Source organism: Trichosurus vulpecula, chromosome 1 (assembly GCF_011100635.1).
Source record: "Trichosurus vulpecula isolate mTriVul1 chromosome 1, mTriVul1.pri, whole genome shotgun sequence".
Taxonomy (NCBI): domain Eukaryota; kingdom Metazoa; phylum Chordata; class Mammalia; order Diprotodontia; family Phalangeridae; genus Trichosurus; species Trichosurus vulpecula.
Window position 1 is genome coordinate 68740363 of NC_050573.1, and position 14072 is coordinate 68754434.

General features: G+C 41.2%; 2 non-coding genes across 2 annotated transcripts; both read right to left on the bottom strand.

Moving 5' to 3' along the window:
• Positions 1–7691: 7691 nt before the first annotated feature.
• TRNAV-AAC lies at positions 7692–7764 on the bottom strand. Its single transcript has one exon. It is a non-coding gene; the product is annotated as a tRNA-Val (tRNA).
• Positions 7765–10563: 2799 nt separating this feature from the next.
• On the bottom strand, positions 10564–10635 carry TRNAH-GUG. Its single transcript has one exon. It is a non-coding gene; the product is annotated as a tRNA-His (tRNA).
• Positions 10636–14072: the final 3437 nt, after the last annotated feature.

Here is a 14072-nt window from a genome sequence, read left to right on the forward strand (position 1 = left end):
CTTGAGGAATGTTAGTAGCTACTGTCCTTATTATACCATCTTAGAAAATGCTGTTGCTTTGCTCTAATGGGACCACATTCTACTACAAACCTTTCCCAAAGCTAGTACCTTCCTTCTTTTGACGATCTCTAAATTATCCTGCATCTATCTTTTTTGTTTATGCCTAGTTATTTGCATGTTGTTTCCTCTTTTAGATTGTAAGCACCCTGAGAACAGGCATATTTTTTGTCTTTGTGGCCTCAGCGCTTAGCACAGTGTCTGGTACATGACAGGTGGTTATCAATTGCTTGCTGACTGGCTGTCTGAGTTAAGATTACACAGCCTTCTTTCTGTGTCGTTCTTTCCTTATCTCTGCCCCCTCCATCAACCATGGACTCTGGGGCCCCTTCCCTCACAACCCAGGGGCTAGCTGGTTTTTCTATGGATCAGCTGATACTCTTTACGTCATTTCAAACAGTGTCTTTGAGACTGATGGGGGATTCTGGCCTACGGAGCTGTTTGTTACCTACAGGCAGCGAATCAGAGGCGACCCTGTCCTTTTCTCCCAATCCCAGCTATGCCTTTCACTTCACCAGATTCTCTTGCTGACTCGGCTTTACTACTTTCTTTCTTCTTCTCTACTGCTCTTTCCTTCCCTTCAATCTCCTCATTTCCCTAAAGGGTGAGCTGGAGTGTGAGAGCCTGAGATGCCAGCTTCGTTTGTATTGAGACCCAGGGAGCTCACACGGTTGTTTTCTCCTTTAACCAGCTGCTTCCGCCAAGAGCTAGTGGAAGGCAGATGACGTAGCCAGGACCCAGTTACCTCCTTCTCCAACGGTTGTGAGCCAGTCCTCTGTCCTTCTTGAACTTTGCGTTGCTTTTCATGTGGACTTTAATAAAAGGCTTCTTACTGGCAGGCGGGGGGATACGGTGGAAAGGGGCTCTTGGAAACCTACCTCTTAAATCCTACCTGTGACATTTATTACTACCAGTGTTACCATAAGCACATTTCCTTTCCCTCCGGAGCTTCAGTTTCCTCGACTGAACAATAAGGGAGTTGAACTAAGTGGCCTCAAAGGCGCTTTCCAGGTATTGGTAAGATCCCGTAAGATCAGGGACGTTTTCCTTGAGGAAACTGGGACTCAAATCCTTGAGCTTCCCCACAGATAAACTTTCCATTGGCCACGAAACAGCAAACTACAATTCATGAAAGAATGTTTTTGGTTATTCTTCTCTCCGTCAGTGGCTGCAGAGGCTCCAGAATTGGAGGACTGAAGGGAGAGGAGCTAAACGGAAGGGAGCAACTGTGGAACATGAAAGGAAAATTTTAGTGCAGGAGCTTAATGAGAACATGAATCCGGAGAGAGGCTGGATCATGGGGCTTCTCTGTGGCTACCGGAGGTCCTTGGGTCTTGCGGAATCATCCCGATTCCCAAAATAGACAGCTGACAGCTAGCCACAGGTCAGCTGCTTGGCTGTGTTCAAGGCAAACTGATGCTGGAATGGCTGACGGTGGGTCTGATAGTCATCAGGCTGGACTCGTCTCCAAGAAATAGCAAGATTACCAGACTACCCAGTACTTTAGTGTGTTTTGTAAGTAAGAAGATGAGACAAGAATGATGCATGGCAGAGGGGAAGAGCGTGGGATTTTAATGTGTATGAGGGTTTCTGCTGAGCAGATGGTTCCTGTGATCTACTATTAAAGGAGATTGAATCCTTGAAGCTCTGCAGCAGAAGTATTTTGGATCTGGCCAGGCCTTTTGCTTGCCTCTTTTTGCACTAGGCTTCGGCCAAAATGAATTATTCCAGTAACACTCCGTACAAACTTTTGCCACAGGCAAAGAGTTTCACTTTTGTTGACACTTGGTCTTGGAATGTGGTCCCTTATCTTTTTCCATACACAACAGGTCAAGGCTCTATCTACCTCCCTTAAGAAGACTCCCTCAATCCTCCGTTTCTATAATGCCCTTGCCCCCTTAACCTCACACAGTACTTGGCCTTGGAACTCTCCAATGCACTAGTCCTGTAATATTTCATATTTTCATGACTATGTATTTGTGTCTTATTTCCCAAGGAGATTTTTCAAGTACATTTAGGGCAGTGAGGAAGTCTGACCTAAACATTATATCACCCCCCATCAAAGTACAGTGTTAAGCACAACTAAGAGCTTGGCGAATTTTGCTGAATGAGATAGTGAGTGAACAAGGGAGCTAATGGAAAATGTGGAAAGATGATTTACCAAACGTTTATCCTTGAACATTTGCAGAGTACGTATAGACGAGGTCTGGTTAGAAAAGAAAACAGAATCTTTGGGTTACCGAACACTTGTCAAATATATGAGGTCTGGTTAGAGTGGAAATCTACCAAAAGCCTCTTGGATACAAATACTTATGACTGTTTTGTGACAACAAAATGAAGGAGTAGCCCAATGTGGAGCTTGAACCCATGACCCGAAGATTAAAAATCTCATTCTCTACTGACTGAGGTAGCCAGGCCATCTGAGAAAATTTCCCTCTACTTCTTTAATAACAAAATCCTCTCCTATCAATGAATTTCCTTCAATAATGCAGATTCCACTCCCCACTCCCCCCATCTCATAAATTTGACAGAGATCAACATCGTTTAGGGTTTTCTGCACTTTCTCTGGACACCTCTAAAATACCACTGGAGCATTCTTTCAACAATCTGGCTAGCAGCTGCTGTGGGGGTGAAAAACCAACAACAACCAGCTCACAGAACATTGCAAGCCCAGGTTCTTTTGATCTGCTTTACTAAGGAAAGCAACATTAAGGACTTAACAATCTTACTTTAATCCAGCATACAAATATCATTCACTTAGTTCAGGTGAAAAATCCAGCACCCTGAACTTCAGAGCAAATACAAACAAATTACAAACATCAACAGACAGACCTTTTCTGATTCAAATGTCAATGCATAGTTACCAGAGTTTAACAAAGTCTGAACATCTGGGTTTACAAACTGGAGGGCTCTTAACTACAGCTGCCCAGAGTCTCCACATCAGCACACCGCCAAGAGTGAGAGCCCTAAGCAAATAGCTCTGTCTTCCTCTTTTAAGTGCTTTTTAGCCATCATCAAATGTCATCTGAGCAACCAGAACTTAAGCTCTTACTATTGGACCTGGTCTTGCACCTCCCTTCATTGGCCCCACCTGGAGCCCCACCTTAGTTACCAGTTCACACCCACATAGGTTTAGCACCTAATAGATAAGGGTTTGGGCCTCGGGCTTAGGACCTAGTAAGACTCAGTCAAAGACACTAAATTGATCAAAGGAAACAAAGGCCAAACTCTTCAAGGGCACTTGGTTGAATGAGTGCTAAGAGCACATCTTGATCCCCAGTATAAGCATAAAATGTATATTTATTCACATGATCTCAATTTTAATTTTCTTGACACTCTCCCCCCCCCCCCCCTTCTTGTCCATTGGGGTGGGGGTAGAGTAGAGCAAGAAAGATAAGGCAGTTTAGTATTAGAAGTCCCCCTGGTTCTTGCAGGCTAGATTTTCCTATCTAAGACCATTACTTCCAGGAACTCCTCATCTTAGCCCACCACAATCCTCTTCCCAACAGCACCTAGGCACCAAGTGTCCTCTATCTCATGGTATTCTCTGCATAATTCATTTACTTTAATTAGCTTCACAATACAAAAGAGAATATCTTAGAAATACCTCAAAGACAATTTTACTGTGCTTAAAATCCATGAGAAAGTGTATATGGAATTTGAGGTATTATATTCTTGGTTTTATATCTGGTGGATATGTTAGCTTTAGCAAATAATATGCTGTGAATTCAACTGATTCTTGTGTATCTCTCCCTTTCTCACCTAATTTCAACTTCATACACAGCTTTTTGTTGTTGAGGTATGGTATGTGAAGAGGGAATTGATTTTTTTGCCATCTATCATCATCCTTACCACCATCATCACCAACTCTCTGTGTGTGTGCCTGCCATGAATGTGAAAAAAAAGTACTGAAAAAATTTATATTATATCATATTATATCATATTATATTATATTATATTATATTATATTATATTATATTATATTATATTATATTATATTATATTATATTATATTATATTATATTATATTATATTATATTATATTATATTATATTATATTATATTATATTATATTATATTATATTATATTATATTACATTATATTACATTATATTACATTATATTACATTATATTACATTATATTATATTACATTATATTATATTATATTATATTATATTATATTATATTATATTATATTATATTATATTATATTATATTATATTATATTATATTGCATTATATCATATCATATCATATTATATTATAACAGATGGAGCTTGACCTCTGGATTGCATATGATAACTTTGGGAATCAATACATGATAATTCTGTGGTTAAAAGACAGTTCTGTTTTTACAAGAGAATTTCTTCAGAGGTCAGATTGTTCTTATGATGGGGAAAGGTAGTTTGTCTTATTGGGGCCCACTCATGAGTTATTGCTAGGCAATAATGGGCTGGGGAGAAAACTGTCAGGGAGAGAGTGTTTTGTTTTTTAAGCTAGGGAGAAATGTGATCTTGGAATTGGGGTCCAAGCACAAGCACCGAAGCACCCAATCAAAAACCAAGCTATGCATGATTCTATTTATCAGTTCTTTCTCTGGAAGTGGATAGCATCATCCTTCATAAGTCTTTTGTGGTTGATATTTGAATATTTATAATACTCAGAATAACTTAGTCATTCACAGTTATTCTTTGAACAATATTGCTGTTACCGTATACAACGTTCTCTTGGTTCTGCCCATTGCACTCTTTATTATTTTATGCAAGTCTTTCCACATTTTTCTAAAATCAACCTGCACATCATTTCTTACAATAATATACCACAACTTGTTTAGCCATTCTCCAACTGATGGACATCCATTTAATTTTCAGTTCTTTTCTACCACAAAGAGAGCTGCTATGAACATTGTAGAACATAAAAGTTTTTTTTTCTTTTTCTACAATTTTTTTCATTTTGAAGTTAAATACAAAAAGACAAAAAGAGAACACTTCCATGTACAAATACAAATTTCCCTTTCACATTGTTTGTTAAAAAAACTATGTAATAAATACTACACATTATTTTCAAAGCACCCTGTTTTTCTGTGCTTCCTACTAAGTTTCCTTTTGTTCTCTGCTGTGCACTTTTAATTTTTTCTCTCTCCCTCTCCACTCTGCCTAGAGAAGGCCACCATTGCACGCGCGCGTGCGCGCACACACACACACACACATCGCCATGCTATACATACTTATACTTATCAGGTCTTTCTCTAAACTTGATGCAGTCAGTGACCTGTTGACCTGAATACATCCCTCTCTGCTGGCCTGTGCCTAAGCTCAGGATATGTCATATGGAACAATCGAATGACATATTTTCTTGTGTGGGGGAAAAAGCAACAGATGAATGCCTCCAGCCTTACCCAGGAACATAGTAACTACAGTGAAAGGGAAAGAAAACCACACTGATGGAGATGCTGCCTTCAGACCCTGCATACCAGAACTGTTGCAAGCGTTTCCACTCCTCCATAGATCCCCAGGATGCTGTGGTGTTAAGAGCTTTCTGGTTGTACAACCCTGTGCCCTGGGAGCAATACAAGAGGCAGAAGATAAAGATATCAAAGTCTATTAGCAAGACTGGTTAACAAGAAGTGGATAGCATCTTCCTTCCTGGATCCTTTGTACTGTAGTTGATTTGAGTATTTATAATATTCAGAAGAACTTAGTGATTCAAAGTTGTTCTTAGAACAACATTGCTTTTACTGTATACAATGTTCTCTTGGTTCTGCTTATTTCACTCTTCATTATTTCATGCAGATCTTTCCATGTTTTCCTGAAATTAACTTGTTCATCATTTCTTATAGCACAGTAGTATTCCATCACAATTATAAACCACAACTTGTTTAACAATTCCCCAATTGATGGGTATCCCCTCAGTTTCTTGTTCTTTGCCAACACAGAGAGCTGCTATAAATATTTCAAAACATGTAAGTTCTTTTCCTTTTTCCGTAATCACTTTGGGAAACAGACCTAAGAGTATAAGCACTTTAATAGTTCTCTGGGCATAATTTCAGATAATTCTCCAAAATGGTTGAATCAATATTATTAATAAGTAGAAATTCTAACATGTAATAGACTTTTTGCCTCCCCCCCCCAATCTGAGCTGGGAAATCTCTAATCACTCTTTATGTTTCTCTTACCCTCTTTCTGTTCCAAATCCTTCACTTATTAACAGGCACTGAAATCATGGTTGATTGATAACACAGTTAAAAAGCAATATAGCCCATAGCTTGAAGACACAGACAAACATTAAACAAAGCAGAGCAGCCTGGGCTGGGGAGGGTAGGTGGACAGGCTTTAAAGGGACCATCTACTGGACTCCAAGTTCCTTGCTGACTCTGCTCTTGTCCCTACCTTACATTTTCTTCAGAGGTTCTCTGTGATTGCTTTTCCTTGATGTTCACCAGCTACCTGTGGAAAACAGGAATGAGAAAAGGGAAAGAGTGAAGGAGAGGAGGTGGACCAGGGCTGTGACTTGAATTTGAACAAAGATTGTGGGAGAAGGGAGGAAGGGAGAAAAGAAGTGGTCAAGATTGGGGCTCACCACCTGGTTAAGGGTTTGGGAATATGCTTTGGGGAACTACTCACTGGAACATCAGTGGCCTAGCTCCAAATTTCTCTAGTGTAACTTATTAATCTGTTAAAAGAACAGGTATTTATGGAGATATATAACTCATTGCAAAGCACTGTTACTAAGTGCTGGAAGAGATGCAAATGACCAACAGGCAGAGTCTATTTACTAAGAGCTTAAAATAAACACTTAGGGACATAAGATGTACACACACTGACACCTAAAGGTTGTTGTGGGGTATCATCTTCCAAGGTATCCTGCATTGTGACATTGAGTAAGGGACAGTGGATTGGGGTGGAGATTGTTTGTTGAGGACCACAGCACCCACATTTCTCAGCTCAGAGATTGCCCAAAGAACCTATCTCTCTCCAATAAACCCCACCTGGTGGAAACAGCTGGACTGAGCAGCTAAGGGGAGGCCAGCTAGACAGCTTCCGAGGATGCAAATCATTAGTATTTTTATAAATACACTGTTAATGTCAAAAAGTCCATTTCTTTAAGGCAAGTAAGGGTTTGTGTTGTAAAGAATTAAATGGAAGTCATTAAAGTAGAAAATTCACAATCTCAAGTGGGCGTATCCAGTTTAGAGGAGTAGTCCAGACTTGCACCTGAGGCTTTCACATCCTCAGCAGAAGATACATCCCAAGTTAGTGCCCAAGTAAGGATCTGTTGAACCATTTATTCTGATCTCTGCAAGGATAGTCTGTTCGAGGAACTCTCCTGATTAAGGCTGTCGAAGTGTAAACTCTCAGCATGACTTAACAATTGCAACTTTCACTAAGCACTGATTTTTCTCAGCTCAGAAGATTCTGATACTAGCAGCACCCAGGTATCCTGGAGTCATTTAAGAAACTTCAAGGAATTTGGGCACTTGGCCATCATCTAGACTATGGGGAAATAGTTTGTATATGCATATACACATAACACAAAATGTCACATTTGTAGATTCGCACGCTGCTTTGGCGCCTAATTGTAGGAATCCCCAGGAAATACTTTCATGACACTTTCCCCTAAAAAGAACTGCTTTGTTTCCGCCCGGTTTCGAACCGGGGACCTTTCGCGTGTTAGGCGAACGTGATAACCACTACACTACGGAAACTAACCTGAATTTTAGAAAAAACTTTGACAAAATTCACCTACTTGAAGTCAAACGTCTCCTCCCAAGACCCTTCAATCAATTCTTGTCATTGGACTTGGGTTCTGGGAAACTGCCACAGTAGTACCTACCTGATTACCTATGAACTCTACTTTCCTCAAGGGGCCCAAACGACATTACCTGGCATTCTAGTCACAGACAACAAAGACCTTTATACCACAGCCTTTTGATACTGATTCGGTGGTAGAGAATTACTTCTTCCTGACCATCTGGCAGAAACTCCCCGAAAGCTCAAACTTGGTGGCCGCAGCTACTTCTCTCCCGGTGTCAGAGGCCCCCATTTGCAGGCTAGTGTCCTCACTCAGATTCTTGCTGCTTTCGCTGCTGTCTTTTTCTGGTGCTCCCCCCCCCACCCCCGCCCCAATCCTGGCCTAGTCACCGAAGCCCTCAAAAGAACCGAGATCCAGCCCTGCGCAAGATGACTTCGGCCTCTACCTTTTTCCTGCCGTCTCAGAGCAAAATTCTCTAGCCTGGAGAGCCAGGGTGTGTCCAGTTTGAAAACCGGGTCCGCCCTCACCTTGGCAGCTGTTGTTCACAGTAAGGCTTTTTATTTGATTCCCTGCTGTGGGAGTCAGACTGTGGGGTAGCTGCAGCAGGATGCTGCATCAAAACACTGGCTGGAGATAGAGCTCCATAGCCCACCCAGCAGAGCAAATTGGGAAGGACTTGGCTTTCACTGTTACCCTTCAGGAATGCACTGCCCATCTGTCCAGGTCGTGCTGGAGTCATGCAGGCCACAGACTGCCGATGCTCTTTTACTTGAAATTTGATTGCTACACATTTTATTTTCAGTCCATTTTCTCCACTCTTTCTCTTTCAACATTTGCCTTCTGTCTCTCCCCTTTGCCTCTCTTGCCTCCAAGAAATGTTACTTCTGGAGTCAGAGGGGCAGAGCAGAAAAGTGCAGGACTTAGAGTCAGTAAACCTGGGTTCAAAGCAAGCCAAAAGTATTTTTTCCCATGTTCTTATGGACAAGTCAGTTAATCACTAAAGAGATTTTTAGTTTACTCTTCCATAGGATGGGGGCAATGATACCTACATTACTTACTTCATAGCGCCATTATGAAGAAAACTACTTCTCAAGACGAAAATGAAGGATAACCAGTGTTAATTCAACATTGGGTAAACACACCTCCCTTGTCTAGAGATCCAAGGCGGGGGAGCAGGGGAAGGGCATTATGTTAGTTAGATAGGGAGCTTTTGTGATTGGATTCTAGTATCTTTCTTTGTTACAAGGGAATGCAGGGATGAGGGGGAAGGTGTATATGGAGAAATGAAATGTATGTAAGTGTAAATCACACTATTAACTCATAACTTAGTTAGACTGATGAAAAACAATGACCCTAGAAATCAGAGTAAATTTTTAAAGAGTTGCTAAAATGTTCCAACTCTTTAAACCAGAGAATCTAGCACTAAGCATGTATCCCACTAATGTCAAAGACAGAAAGTTCTCAGATTTATCAAAATAGTCATACTAGCATGTTTTGTGAAAGCTAAGAACTGGGGAAAAAGAAAATACTCCTGGATTTGAGAGAAAGACTAAAGAAACTGAGGCACAGGAATGTAAAGGATTGGTATGAGGAAGATGAGGACTTCATAAAAGCATCTAAAGACATGTGATTGAAGATGCTTCAGGGATTGCTAAATGCGATTTAAAGAGGATGGTCCACAAGAAGACCTGTATAGCCACCTCCTACCCAATTTTGCAGATGAGGGAACTGAGGCTGAGAGATTAAATGACTTGCTCAGACTCAAATGACAGGTAAATGTATGAGGCAAGCTGGCTTTGAACTCAGATCTTACTGGCTCCAAACTCAGTACATGTGTCCACTGACATATAATGGAGGTATTTGAAGTGCTACAAAATCCTATTCATTATCGTAAGTTAGTGCTTATTTTGTGAAAAGCAAAATAACTTTTTTTTTTACAGTAAATATTCAAACCATTAAGTGGATATAAGAGGGGGTTAATAAGGGAGTTGGAGGGCAAGTAGTATAAGACTTGTCTATATTCCATTAGGGAGCAAAGTGCTTTGCCAGGACTCTGGGCCTCAGGTGCATATGAGAAGGAATGGAATATCAGTATATAGTAGCTGGACTGGATTTGAACCAAGGACCTCTAGGGTGGTCTTACCTCTACCGACCAAGGAGCCAACTCCTTTAAAATTTAATCCATTATAACAATGAAAATAGAAGCACCATCATCACAAAACAATTGAAAAGGCATGCTGCAAAGAACATACTTGGCCCAAGAGAAGAGATATGAGATTCCACTTCCTCTCAATACTTTGCATAGGTCCAATGGGGTTTACGGCTCTGGAACATTGCATATGTGATCAGATATATAAAAAAAAAAATCTAGAGATTTTTTTTGTTTTTTTTTTCCTTTTTCTTATTTTTATTTAAAATATTTGCTATATGGGCTAGCTCGCTGTGAGGGGAAGAGATGCAGGGAAAGTTAGGGTATGTATTTAAAAACAAGAGATATTAATAAATTTTACTTTTAGAAGCCTAAATACTTTGTAACCGCCCTTCTTAGGGAGATAATACATATTTGCAAAGGGCTTTGTTAAACCTAAAGCACTATATAAATGCTGTTATAATAATAATAATAAAAATAATGATATTTTGATTGAGGAATCAATAGACAGACCCTCAAAAGCCTGGGAGAATGATGGGGGATGGGATATTGTAACCTATGGAAAACTAGGTCGATTGAAAAAGAAAGCTTACCAGCTAACCCTGCCGTGACTCGGATTCGAACCGAGGTTGCTGCGGCCACAACGCAGAGTACTAACCACTATACGATCACGGCACACTACAAAGCCAGCTGCTGTTGTGCTTGCTCAATTTAACTTCAGTAAGCTTGTACCCAATTCCTTTATTTCAATTCACCATTCCTTCAAATAACAGATGTACTGCACTCTTAGTTGCTAGGATGCACTCAAACGTTTCCCACAGACTACACGGAATCGTAAAGCTCCGAAAATTGATACTTGGCCGCAGAAGATGAGCAATAAATACGTAAACAGTTGCCTGTACACAGTGGACAACAGCACTCTAGAAAACACAAAAGAACACACGTTTCTCTCTCTCCTGCCACTCACAGGAGCCCCGGAGGCCACCTGTCTCATGCGGGATCACAGACATGGTTCTCATTTTCTTTTTCTTTCTCCCAGCCCCTCTCCATTCACTAACGTCCGTCTTTCCTTTTATCCTCACGTCGGTGGAGTCCATCGACTTTGTACCCTTGCCTTGACTGGAGGAAAATAAGGAGTTGACTAGTACATGAAGCATTTGGGGATTTTGCCTTTCACCTGTGTCCTAAGAGAGTACCAAATGCGCGGAATGTTTGCTGCCTCTTCTCTCACCTTTCACTTCAGATTTGATCTCTTTTTCTATGGAACGGTAAGTCGAGGCCCTCGTGTATGCAGGTGCTTTGTCACTCTCCAATTCTTCCTGAAGGCGTGATCGATGCCTGGCTTTCCAGTCTCCTCTGACGACCCTTCGTGGAAAAGTCAGGGCTGAGCAGAGATGGCACCGGCTAACGCAAGGTATGGTAAAATAAGTATAAGAGCTAATTATTAAGCTATTAAGGATATAATTATCTCAGTGCATGTAGGTGACAATGCACCAAGGGAGAAGTTTTAATTCCATTTTTATATCCTAAAGTATTTACAATGCTAGAAAATCCTATTCTCCACTGCATGTGGGTGTTTATTTTGTGAAAAATCAAAAAGTGTACTTTACAGGATATTTTCAAATCTTAAGAGGACATGAGAAAGGGTGTGATAAGAGACTTTCCCAGCACATCTCTTTCCGTTCAAGGATGTTGAAGCAGGTGCAAGATGGTTTGTAGCAGTGGCTGAAAGGAGATTGTCCAAAAAACTAGTTTCTCTTTGATGAATCTGGTTTCCGGAGTAGGGGTCAACACAGGGTAGAGCTGAGATAGTAGGAAGGGTAGGGTAGGCAGGCAGCCTCCTAGGGAGCACATCAAGAAGTACCTTTACCAACCAAGCATTTTTAATACCAGAAAGTAAATTTGTGTTGTAAGGACTCAAAATAGAAATAATTAGGGGAAAATAAAGCCATTCTTCCCGCCCCGCCCCTCTACCCCCATGTAGCAGGGGAGATAGTACTGTGGATAACAGAGTAGTGGGTGGGTAACAAAGGAAGGGAGCTATCCAACAAAATGGTTGGGATGGACAGGTTGAGAGATTTTAGATCTTTTCATCTGATCAGAAATGCATTTTTCCTTCATCAGTGGAAGGCAAAATAGGAGGGGAGAGGGTTATTCTGGGATTTGACCAGGGCCTCTATGCACCCTAACAACAACAACAACAACAATTTCTTGATCAAGCCAATGCCTGACAAGGGAGAATAGCTCTACCCATTTATTCCCACCTTATCAGGAAGAGAGCCTGAATTAATTGAGGAATCAAAGTGTAGATTCTAAGCAAGATCCCCAAATCCAATAATCATTAACCGCATACTCATTATCAATTCAGGGGATCCTTAACCTAGCTATCCTTCAGTCAAGGAACAGACAGGATTATTTGGGTAGTACTCAACATCCAGATCACAGGAAAAGTACCCTCCCTGGGAAACTGGAACTGGGAATTGTATGATTTACTGTTCTAAAACAGGGTTGCCCTTGAATCATATATCTCTCCAACTATCTTAAAGGAGTTTTAGTTTGTGCCAACACTGTCTAGGCTAAAGAATTCATGTTTACCTACAAGAATTAAGACCATTGATGCAGATGCCTTTTTTTGTAATTACTTAAGTTGGTCCTCAGAAAGCACAGCTGAGGAGAGATTGCCTTCCAAAAAAAGCAGACGGCACAGTCAGTGGGCAGCTTGACGGCTGATCTAGAGTAGAGGATTTTGATGTAATATCGGTCTTCCTGGGCTGCTTTCCTGCGTCTACCTTTCAGGCTCCACTTAGGAGCCCCTTCTCCCTGGAGATTTAACCCAGTTAAAAGTGTTCTCTACCTTCTGAAATGATCCTAGAAAACTTTACATTTCTTTTTTGTCCCCATGGCTTCCCACCACGTATTCTATTAATGTGTTTATGTACTAAACTGCTCAGAATATCCTCTCAAAAGAAAATGAGTAATTTAAAAATGTTGATCTCCATGGTACAGAACAACAGTTCACTGGTTTGCTCTCCCCTCCTATGCGGAATACTTCAGATTCTCATCATATTTAGCCGTAGCTCACTCACCACATTAGAAAGGACTATCCATCCAGATGATTTCGATCTGGACAGCGCATGAGGAAAATGAGGTAACCGCTACACTATGTAAACAAATTGGTCAATTCTACTCCCAAGCAGAAGCTTGAAAAAGTTCCAGTACTTGAAGTTAAATTCCTGTTCCCCTCCCCTTCCCCAACTTCTTGATCTTGTGCAGTTGTTCCCAGAGAAGCTTTTGTTTGATTTCTGCTGTGCGGGTCAGACTCAGGGGCAGCAGCAGGAGGACGCCTAGTGGCTGGGCTAAGCCGGCGCTGACCGCTAACTACTAGCCACCGACCCTTAGCCAATCTTACCAGTCCCTACTTTGGATCCTACCTCCCAACTCCACCCTTCCAAACGCAACAACCTGGACTGATGTGGTGAGCTTCTCTTAGTGAATCTCTACGTAGGCGAAGGTCTAATATTGAAAACGATTTGTCAGTTTTATGGACTAAGGTTTTTTCTTCCTCTTCCTGATAACTGGATTGCTAAATTCGATTTTTTCTTGTCTACATAGGGTGGGGCGGGGTGGGGGGAGGGTTGGGTGGGACAGAAGGAAGCCTCAGACTAATTGTCAGATTCCTCTTCGAATAGTTGGTAAAATCATCGAATGGGAGAGTTAAGAGAGAGAGAGACCAAGTATTAATGTGTCAAAGCGAAACGCAAAGAGCAATGATTTGAAATTTTTTTCGCAATTTCCCTGGTCCTTGACTGGCTGAAGTCTTACTCTTCCCCTAGCGGCATCTATAAAATTAAGCTTGCGAACCACGGAGGGAGGCGAAACTCTATGGAGTGCGACTCCCGCTCTGTACCCGAAGACAGCTTAAGGAAGAGGGAATTTTCTTTCTCTTTCCTTTCCTCTTATCTGCTACTTCATCCTGCATCGGAGCTGCTCACCCTGTGCATTCAGCAGGGAGGCTTCACATGCCCTAATGTACGCTCGCATGCATACACAGACCCAAATTTCTCCCCGTATGTCATCCCTTCCCCTTCGGGAGAGACATCTCTTATATTTTT